Source organism: Prionailurus bengalensis, chromosome A1 (assembly GCF_016509475.1).
Source record: "Prionailurus bengalensis isolate Pbe53 chromosome A1, Fcat_Pben_1.1_paternal_pri, whole genome shotgun sequence".
In the NCBI taxonomy this organism is placed as follows: domain Eukaryota; kingdom Metazoa; phylum Chordata; class Mammalia; order Carnivora; family Felidae; genus Prionailurus; species Prionailurus bengalensis.
Window position 1 is genome coordinate 207574787 of NC_057343.1, and position 11447 is coordinate 207586233.

The 11447-nt window shown below is 42.0% G+C and overlaps 1 long non-coding RNA gene across 1 annotated transcript; it reads right to left on the reverse strand.

Moving 5' to 3' along the window:
- Window positions 1-1024: 1024 nt before the first annotated feature.
- On the reverse strand, window positions 1025-11192 carry LOC122494274. The gene is made up of 3 exons (XR_006300138.1): window positions 11022-11192; window positions 9162-9281; window positions 1025-2528 (listed from the first exon to the last, which is right to left on the reverse strand). It is a non-coding gene; the product is annotated as an uncharacterized LOC122494274 (long non-coding RNA).
- Between the last annotated feature and the right edge of the window lie 255 nt (window positions 11193-11447).

Consider the following 11447-nt stretch of genomic DNA (forward strand, 5'->3'; position numbering starts at 1 on the left):
AAAGAACTCACCAAACTCCACACCCGAAAAACAAAGAATCCAGTGAAGAAATGGGCAGAAGACATGAATAGACACTTTTCCAAAGAAGACATCCAGATGGCCAACAGGCACATGAAAAGATGCTCAACATGAAAAGATACTCAACGTCACTCTTCATCAGGGAAATACAAATCAAAACCACACTGAGATATCACCTCACACCAGTCAGAGTGGCTAAAACAAACAAATCAGGAGACTATAGATGCTGGAAAGGATGTGGAGAAACCCTCTTGCACTGTTGGAGGGAATGCAAACTGATGCAGCCACTCTGGAAACCAGTGTGGAGGTTCCTCAAAAAATTAAAAATAGATCTACCCTATGACCCAGCAATAGCACTGCTAGGAATCTACCCAAGGGATACAGGAGTGCTGATGCACAGGGCACTTGTACCCCAATGTTTATAGCAGCACTTTCAACAATAGCCAAACTATGGAAAGAGCCTAAATGTCCATCAACCGATGAATGGATAAAGAAGTTGTGGTTTATATATACAATGGAATACTACTTGGCAATGAGAAAGAATGAAATATGGCCTTTTGTAGCAACGTGGATGGAACTGGAAAGTGTTATGTTAAGTGAAATAAGTCATACAGAGAAATATAGATACCATATGTTTTCGTTCTTAGGTGGGTCCTGAGAAACTTAACCGAAGACCATGGGGAGGGGAAGGGGGAAAAAAGTTACAGAGAGGGAAGGAGCCAAATCATAAGAGACTCTTAAAAACTGAGAATAAACTGAGGGTTGATGGGGGGGGTGGAAGGGAGGGGAAAGTAGGTGATGGTCATTGAGGAAGGCATCTGTTGGGATGAGCACTGGGTGTTGTATGGAAACCAATTTGACGATAAATTTCATATGAAAAATTTTCATATTAAAGAAAGAAAGCAAGAAAGCAAGAAAGAAAGCAAGAAAGAAAGCAAGAAAGAAAGCAAGAAAGAAAGCAAGAAAGCAAGAAAGCAAGAAAGCAAGAAAGCAAGAAAGCAAGAAAGCAAGAAAGCAAGAAAGCAAGAAAGCAAGAAAGCAAGAAAGAAAATGGGTCTGGGAAAATCTTCCCATACAACACCAAGCAATTCTAGGACACAAGTAGGGTGTCTGCGAATTCAACTCAATTCTGACATTATCCACTAGGAGATAGCACCAGATTCCACAAGTTGAGGGCTTGGTCCCATAAGACTGCCCCCACACTCACCCCACTTCAGCCTCCAGTTGTAAGTCCCGGCTGTTACTTATGTTCCAACAAACTCACTATAAAATGGAGGTTCCAATGACCCCCTCTGACTTGGGATACCAACCTCAAGCCCAGGTTGTTTCCTATACTTATGACTGACTGGTTATAAATTAAAGGTTCCTATCACCCCTTACTCAGGTTCAGTTAATTTACGAGAGAGGCTCACAGAACTCAGAGAAACATCTTACCAGATCACCAATTCATCATAAAAGCATATATGACTCAGGAATATCCAGATGGAAGAGATACCTAGGACAGGGCATGAGGAAAAGACGTCTCCAGATGCACCACTCCCCCAGCACCTCCACCAGTTCACCAACCCGGGAAGTCTCCAAACTCAGTCCTTCCGGGTTTTTATGAAGGCTTCATTACATAATCATGATTGATTAAATTATTAGCCATTGATTCAACCCCCAGTCCCTCTCTCCTCCCTAGAGGTCAAAGGGTGGGACTGAAAGTTCCAAATCACAGGGTTGGTTCCCCTAGCAACCAGCCCCCATCCTTAGGTGGGGTCAGAAAATCACCGCATTAACATAACAAGACATACCTATAAGGCTTTCATTGCAGGAAATTCCAAAAGTTTAAGGACCTCTGTGCCAGAAAAGGGAAGAAGACTAAATACATTATTTCGTCTTATAAATCACAATATCACAGAGCCCTTGTGCTTGTCCTGTATAATATATTGAAGAAAGTCATCTAGCTGCAGTCTAACTAGAAATAGCAAACAAGGGATTCGTGTAGAATACTCACCACACTGACCACATGAACCACTCTCCTTTGAGAAAATTCTGGCGTCTTTTACCCAAGGCAGCTCATATTTGTATGATGATGGCATGGAAAGCTTTAGGAAAAGGAACCAAATGTGATCACACCCAACCATTGGCCTTGATGCTCCCACATATTGGTTATTTGAGTTTGGCCAGGGAAAGAATGACTGTTATTTGGGATCCAGACCAATCAGATTTGGAAACCATCTAATCAAAGTACTATTTTGTAAGACCCCAAATTATGTCTAAGTATTTATTTGGACAAATTATGGTTCCATTTGTACTTATATCCTACATACCATGATGCACAACAGAATATTTTCAGTTATGTTCTATGCTGGGTATTGTGTTGTAAAATAATAAACAGAGAGAACACATTTTAGAAAAGACCTATGGAAAGGGAAAGCATGAGTTTTGACAGAGAAACTGGCTTCCTTACCATTTTGCCAATGATTGGCCATGGATGAAAGAACTCTTTCTTCTTATCTCTCTTGCCCCTTCCAAATGAGAAAAAATATGTGAAAGTCTCTAATCAGGTGCCTGGCATGTTGCCAGAAATAAACATTAGTTTCCTTTTCTTTTCCATTAAGCTTCACCTCCCCAGCCTACCTGGTATGCTTTGGAATATATTAAAACCCATAAGTAAGCTACAAAAATAGCAACCTTTGGAACACTAACTAGAAATTGTGAGAGGTAAACTATACACAGAAGACTTGAAACAATTAATGTTATTCCAACTAATGTCATTGAATAACTGGATTTGAGACTGTTTTTGGTCCCCTTATGTTCATTCTCCCCTTTTTATGTAGTAATGGAAGCTTAATGTGGCACCTGGGCACCTGATGATATGGCATAAAGACTACATTTTATAATCTCCCTTGCGGTTAGGCAAGGACACGATGCTAACCTCTGGCGAAGGAGATTCCAGCAACAGGGGTGTGTGCAGCTTCCTGGAAGAGACCTTACCTCAGTCCCACCCCCAAATCACAATAAAACCCCAAGCTGGCCTCTCTCTCTGTTCTCATGCCATTCTTGGCCCACCTGGGAAGCCTGCCCAGGAGGCTTTCTATCCCCCAAAACTTCAGTATGTATTTTTTATATCCTTTTGATACATACATGGCATATGTGTACCAAATTTTGGGGGTGCATTCATTAAGATATAAAAATATATAATGAAGCTTTCTGGGGATCTACTTTTTTCTGGTATCTAAATGTTTAACAAGAAGTTTTCATAACCACCAAGACTTGAGAAACATTTTTGTAAAGCATATAAATTATACAGAATGGCAGACCAGTAGTAGGCCAATGATGTCACAGTCAAAAGAAGAAAAGAAGAACGAGAAAAACTTCTGGTTTCTCAATCTAGTTACTAAATGTTTGCTGAGCATTTAGTCTGAGCTGTGACCTATGTCTCGGGGTGTAGCAGTAAACAGAACAGACAAAACTCCTGTCTTCATGGGTCTTATGCTGCATATTAGTGTGAGAACATTACAATACAATTGAGAGTTTTCAGTGGAAGGGTTGTGGGGGAAGGATGCTTGTCAGTGTCATTCGGGGAAACACCTACCCTTATTTCCTCTCAAATAATAATGACGACAAGAATTATCATCAATATTTTGTGAGTAATTATTCTGTGCCAGGCAGTGTGCTTAGCACTTCATACATGTCACCAGGAATTTCAGTGCAGGCATTGACACCGATTTGTTCCCCGTTTGACCCATTTGGGCATAATACAAAGAGCACTGTGTATGAATTCAGAATTACTTACACTCAATTCCTGATTTAACCATTTGCCGGCTGTGTGATCTTTGGAAGTCACTCAGCTGTCCTTACTCTCTATTTTATTAAATAGGAAGGAATATTGCCTTTACACTGTGTTTCTAGAGTCATGGAGAGGACCAACTGACATCTCCCATGCTAACCACTTAGGCAGCACTCAGCACATAGAAAAGACTTGATAAATATCAGTCATTATTACTAAACTATTTAATATTTTATTATTAAATAGAGAGTAAGCAAAAAGACATTGCACTATAAAGTTAGCCTCATGGTATGGATTTCACAGGGCACCACGGTTTTCTTCGTGTTAGTTTAAATTTTTCCTCAATAGAAACCACACAATATAACTTACACTCAAATTATTTTTATCTTATTTATTGTATTAGATTATGAAGCTAAGATTATACTTTATTGCCTCATGTTCCATTCTTAAAACTCTGAGTGTATCATTCTTCTAGCGGCAGAAATCCAAATGTAGATTTTGCTACATAAATATCTGCTAGTAGAAAATTGGAAAAGAGGGATGCCTGGCTGGCTCAGTCGGTTAAGCCTCTAACTTCAGCTCAAGTCATGGTCTCACGGTTTGTGAGTTTGAACTCTGTGTCGGGCTCTGTGCTGACAGCTCTGAGCCTGGAGCCTGCTTGAGATTCTGTGTCTCCCTCTCTCCGTGCCTCTCTTTCTCTCTCTCTCTCTCTCTCTCTCTCTCTCTCTCCCTCCCTCCCTCCCTCAAAAGAAAATTGTAAAAGAGTACTTATTTTATGTAGTGTCTTCCAGCTCTGGGCCAAGATATTTTTTAAAAACTTCTTTTGGGGCACCTGGGGCTCAGACAGTTAAGCATCTGTATTAGATTATGTATTCAATTATTAGATTAATTGAATTTTTTCAATTAACTAAAGAAATATTTTTTAAAATTTTTTTTAATGTTTTTTATTTATTTTTGAGACTGAGAGAGACAGAACATGAACGGGGGAGGGGCAGAGAGAGAGGGAGACACAGAATCGGAAGCAGGCTCCAGGCTCTGAGCCATCAGCCCAGACCCCGACGCGGGGCTCGAACCCACGGACCGCGAGATCGTGACCTGAGCCGAAGTCGGACGCTTAACCGACTGAGCCACCCAGGCACCCCAGGAAATAATTTTAATTATACAAAGTTTAATATGTCAGCTCAGATCATGATCTCACAGTTTGTGAGTTCAAGCCCTACATCAGGCTCTGCACTGACAGGGCAGAGCTTGCTTGGAATTCTCCCCCTCCCCCTAACTCTCAAAATAAATCAATAAACTTTAAAAAATAAATAAATAAAACCTCTTTTAATATCAGTTATTATTACCAGCATAACTGCAACATTATTGTCAACCAACTTCATAAAATCACATTGCATAGGTATCATATTTCCTTAAGTATTCTAGGTTTTTCTAGTCCTTTATAGACAATGTGAGATTGTACATTCTTTACATATATATCTTTGCACACATCAACAAGAATATATGTAGGACGATTTCATAAAGTAAATTTACTGGGCCAAAAGTTACACGTGTTTAATTTTATTTCTAATATATATAGTCAAATGGCTTTCCCAGAGGTCTGCAATAATTTATACTCCCACCAACAGTGGAAAAGCCTTTTTACCTGCCACCTCTATTAACATAATCTTAAAAACTATCATTGGAAGAGGGTGAAATTAATGGCCAAAAGGTGGCTGCTGAATTACTTGTAAATTTTAAGTATGTATCTTTGTTTCCATCCCCTCTATAAAAAATAAATAACTGATCTCTGAATATATGTAACTTTAGCCTCCACATTTGATATGTATTAAACTGTTAAAGAATTTTTTCAATTAACTAAAGAAATAATTTTAATTATACAAAGTTTAATATGTCAGCCCTAGATTGGAAAGAGCTGGACAGACCTAGTTTTAAATTCTCTGTATTGTTGTTGATGTGTTAGCTTTCAAAAGGCCAGAAGATGGCAGTATAATGATGTTTTTCCTAAATTTTAAAGAAAAAATTTAGTAGGAAAATCTGAAAATATATAGATTGTTCCCATTTTTATATTCTCTTTTCTTAAAATGATGCAAGATCATGAGTTTCAAGCCACTAAGAAATGAGCACAGGAGCCTTCACACATAGGAAAGAGGAAGAGTGACCAGGTGGGAAGGGCACCCAACAGGGAATTTGAGAACTCCTCTGCTTTAAATTTCGGCCCTTTGGGCAAGTGCCTTACTCTCTACATTTTGGGGGCATCTGGGTGGCTCAGTTGGTTGAACATATGACTATTGATTTCGGCTCAGGTCATGATCCCAGAGTCATGGGATCGAGCCTTGTGTCAGGCTCCACACTGAGTACAGAACCTGCTTAAGATTCTTGTTCTCTCTCTCTCTCTCTCCCTCTGCCCCTCTCCCTTGCTCATGCTCTCTCTGTGTCTCTCTAAAATTAAAAAAAAAATTCTTGTAGGTGAAGTCATCTAGCAATGCCCACCTCACAAAACAATTGTGAAGGATTAGCTGCAATATATAAATGTGTGCAGCACCCTGGAGCACTACAAATGAGTGAGCATTCTGGTTACAGTACTTTATAATTTTTTTTATATTTATTTATTTTTGAAAGAGAGAGAGAGAGACAGAGCATGAGTGGGGGAAGGGCAGAGAGAGAGGGAGACACAGAATCAGAAGCAGGCTCCAGGCTCTGAACTGTCAGCACAGCTCACAGACCTCAAGATCATGACCTGAGCTGAAGTCGGACGCTCAACTGACTGAGTCACCCAGCTCAACTACTGAGCCTCTGGCTATAGTACTTTTAAAAATCCTTCTCCATTAGAGATACCTACTGAAATATTTACGGTTGAAATGATATGGCTATCTTGGGTTTGCTTTTAAATACTTTTTTTTTTTTAACGTGAAGGTGTGAACATAGATAAAACAAGATTCACAAATTATTGACCACTTTTGGAGCAGTTGTGATGCGGTGGTTATACTACCCTGTTTGTGGGTATGATTTTACTTATTTAATTTTATTAAAAAAATTTTTTTTTAATTTTTTTTTTTCAATGTTTATTTATTTTTGGGACAGAGAGAGGCAGAGCATGAACGGGGGAGGGGCAGAGAGAGAGGGAGACACAGAATCGGAAACTGGCTCCAGGCTCTGAGCCATCAGCCCAGAGCCCGACGCGGGGCTCGAACTCACGGACCGCGAGATCGTGACCTGGCTGAAGTCGGACGCTTAACCGACTGTGCCACCCAGGCGCCCCTATTAAAAAATTTTTAATGTTTATTTTTGAGAGAGAGACAGAGCGTGAGTGAGGAAGGAGCAGAGAGAAAGAGGGACAAAGAATCCAAAGCAGGCACCAGGATCTGAGCTGTCAGCAAAGAGCCTGATGCAGGGCTAGAACCCACAGACTGTGAGATCATGACCTAAGCCAAAGTCGGATGCTTAACTGACTGAGCCACCCAGGTACCCCTTGTGGGTATGATTTTTAAATGGCCATGTACATGCACACACCTCACTGTGGCTGAAATGCGCAGAACAGGTTCCAGGGAGGCAATGGCAGAGGCAGAGAGGGTGGCTGGTCTGTGTAGGAGGTGACAGTGGCTTAGGCTGGCCTGATGGTAGTGGAGATGTTACTCAAGTGTGGGGACTCAGAATACTATGGAGATCAAATTGACCAGACTTCTTGGTGACTTGGGGATGGGTGCAACAGAAGCACTTCCAGGAGAAGTCCTGGAATTTTAGCTTTATTATGATGAGTGGGGTCGAGGGTGGGGTACAGCTTTGGGAAGAGTTCTCTTTGCCCAGTTTGAGATTCCTATCAGGCAATATTATGGAATTGTCAAGTCTGCAACTTAGTGGTGTTCATGGCACAGATCAGGCCCGGAAATGTAGATCTGGGATTCAGAGTCATGTGGATAACATTTACAGGGGCACTGAGTGATGTCACCGAAGGAGTGAAGACATATAGAAGGAACCTCAGAACAGATGTTTAGAGACTGAGCATCAATATTCCCATGTGTATAACAGAATCATCATAGCGCTACTGGAAAGATTACATATGATTTTTGTTTGCAAAACACGGTGAGTGAGTGTTCAATACCTCATCCATTGTTAGCAAATGACCTCTCCTACTTCCTTGTAAGAAGCAGAAAACAAAGGCCATCAGGAGGCTACTGCCCTGCCTTCAAATCTGCTTGTAAGTCTATCATTCATTCTCTTTTCTTCCAAAGTCATAAGGAAACAAATTCCCTTTCCTCTTCAAAGTCCATTTTTCCCAACAGGCTGTCAGTTCTATCCCTCCCACCACTTCTGGGACATTGTCCTACCAATTATGACATTCTGTTTTATACTTTGTATTCTTTCTCCTTTATAGGCTTTTCCTCTCAGTCTACAAGCATGAGTGTATTCCACCTTTAAAAAAAAAAAGTCTTCCTTATTGCTTTTAATGATTTTTCTATAGAACGCGCTTCTCTGTTTTTATTATGCATATGAAAATCAGGGGATCTTGTTGAAATGCAGGTTATGATTCAGCAGGTAGAGAGGGAGTGCAGAGCTGAGATTCTGTTGAATGCTGATGCTTGTGCCACTGGTCCACAGACCATACTTTGAGTAGCAAAGTCCTGGAGCAGTGGTTCTCAACCCTGACTGTATACTGGAGTCATCTAGAAAGCCTTAAAGAATGTTCATACCTGGGTGCCATGTCTTTGACATGGGCTGTGGGCTTGGCATCAGGCTTTAAAAATAAGTCTCCCTAGAGGCCCCTGGGGGCTCAGCTGGTTAAGTGTCTGACTCTTTGATCTCGGTCAGGTCATGATCTCACGGTTTGTGAATTTGAACGCCTCGTGCTTGGGATTCTGTCTCTCCCTCTCTGTGCCCCTCCCCTGCTCTCACCTGCTCTCGCAAAATAAATAAACTTAAAAAAAAATCTCCCTGGATGATTCTAATATGCAATATGCAACCAGAATTGAGAACTCCTGCTTTCCAGAGGGTGGCATTACAAGGAACTTCCAACATCATATATTTCCAACAGTGTCTGAAATCTTTACCAATACTATGTTAACTTGGCTGCAAACAAAACAAAACAAAAAGGAAGATGGATCAGAAGAAAATAAGGGGGAAAGAAAAAAAAAAGGAAAGTATGGGAAGAAGGAAGGGGGAGAAGGAGGGAAGAGGATGAGAAGAAGAAAGGCTCTTCTTGGCCAAATAAGTAAAGCACTTTGCTTCTCAATCAAATTTCCTGAAGTGTCCACTTCCTCACTTTCCATTAACACCTTGACCCTGTTCAGCCTGGCTTCTGTGCCTTTATCTCCCTAAAACTGAACTGACACCGAGCACACAAGGCAAGGGCACGTGTCTCAGTTCTTACCTTACTGGTCTTGCTGACGTATTTGACACTATTAGCCACCACTGGAAGAGATCCCACAGACCTGAAGCAACATGCTGGCACTCATCATATTACTATGCTGTTTTTCTTCTTTCTTGTGAGCTACAAAAGAGAATAGCAAATTGTGAATTATTTTTGGTTATCTTTAAGCTTTTTCAAAGCTCTTGCAAAAAATTCTGCGTTTAAAATCAATATGTCCGACCTAAAAAAGATAATTAAAAAGGGTCAAAGCATTTTTTCTCTCTTTGAAGAAAGCTCTCAACACTAGGGACAAAATTCAACAGGTCTGCTTTCTCATACAAGAGTTGAGGGGGGGAGTAGGTGAGCCCACGACCAAACAGACACTTGTAAAAAAGAAGAAACATTTTTCACAAAGAACTTGCGGCAGTTCAAGTCCTTCACGACGCATAGGCTAAGATAGCATTCAAGCGCAGGGAAAGCCTGCGAAGCAAAAGGAAGATAAGAGCAGGAGTGGGCAAGAAGGGTGTCCCACCACCCTGCAGGTCTGACATGTGGAAGGCAAAACGAGGGGGCAGGACTTGGATGGGGGCAGCAGTTGGGGCAGCGTGGGGGGAGAGCATCAGACCACGGTGCAGCTCAGAGAAAGTCTCAGAGCCCAGAGCAGACAGAGGTGGCCCGCTGGAGCGCCCCCGCGTGGGGAGGACCCGCCCGGCTCTAGCTCCCCTGCCCTGCAGAGTCACTAGCTGAGAGCAGCCGGCCCGCGTGTGCTTTGGGGAATCCTGCAGTGGACCCTCAGGCAGCACAGGTGGATCCGCGGTGAGCGGAGAACCGAGCAGCACACCCCATGGCTGCCCAGGACCGAAACTATATGGGCAGTTCTTCGGGTAGTTTTCAGTATGATTGGGAAAGCAGAATAATCTTTGACAGGTCTTCCTCTTAGCTTCTGAAACTTTCATCTCATTCCTGATCTTCTTAAAAGCATCCAAAGTAGGTCCAGTCTAAAAGCAAGGAAATTGGCCCCGATTTGATAAAATGCCCAAGACAGACCGTGCTGTCCTCTGGAAACAGACCCCAGCCAGGGTTTAAACCACACCCCTCTTGGCTCTCCTCCATCCGGTCCTCCTCCTGGCGCTCCGTTCCTGTTGGGATGGGATTTGAAGTACTAATTAATATGCTTTTTTATTAATAGTTTTTCCTCCTCTCTTACCTCATCCCTTAACCCAATCCGGCCGTGAAAAGTGGGACAGACATTAAAGGTACACAGTATTCAAATCTCTCTTTGGGTTGTATTGCTCATCCGCGGGGCCCAGAGGTGGGAGTGGGGAATTTGCCAAGAACTGGGGGTAGGGAGCAAGGACCAGTCTGGGGGACACACACACAACATCTCAGAATCTTGACTATTCTCCTTTCTCTCTGCTTTTCCACCCCAGAGAAGTTTATCTAGTTTGTGAGGCCTAGCCTAGAGACATGGGAGTGTCAAATCAAGACCCAAGCCCAAAATCATCTGCATTAATCCCTAGCAAAGTCATTTTGCCATTTGTGAAAGAATAATATGATCTATACTGGTGACACTGGGCAAGAGGAAGAAAGGACCGAGGCTTGATGCAAAAAAAAGTCATGTCTTAGCCATGCAGCAAAGAGAAAGCAGCACATTTTGAAAAGTAAAAGGACATTTTTAAATTTAATCAGGTACAAAACTTGCAGACAAAATGTGAAGTGTTAGATATAGAAAACCTATAGGTAGAACAGAACAGTCCTAGTCTTAAATGGCTAAAACTTTTTACCTCATTATCACCTCCTTACAACAGCTCTTAAGTGCACAATTTTCCAGCAGGAGATGAACAATGAATTTAATGAGAATGATAAATGAAGGGAAATTACCCCAGACCGGAGTCCTGGTCCAGATGAAAATTTCTTTCTCTGAGCACCTGAAAACAGGTTTGCAGCCTGGGCCCTCTATGGGTTTTTCAGAATGTGGCCCCAGGATCTTCTGCCTCAGTGGGAGTCCCTGTTAAAAAGCCATTCCTCAGGCTTACCCCAGACTTACTGAGCCAATCTGTAATACACAATTTTATTATTTTTTTTAAACATTTATTTATTTTTGAGACAGAGAGAGACAGAGCATGAGTGGGGGAAGGCCAGAGAGAGAGGGAGACACAGAATCTGAAACAGGCTCCAGGTTCTGAGCTGTCAGCACAGAGCCCGACGCGGGGCTCGAACTCACGGATCGAGAGATCATGACCTGAGCCGAAGTCGGATGCGTAACCGACTGAGCCACCCAGGCGCCCCTGTAATACACAATTTTAA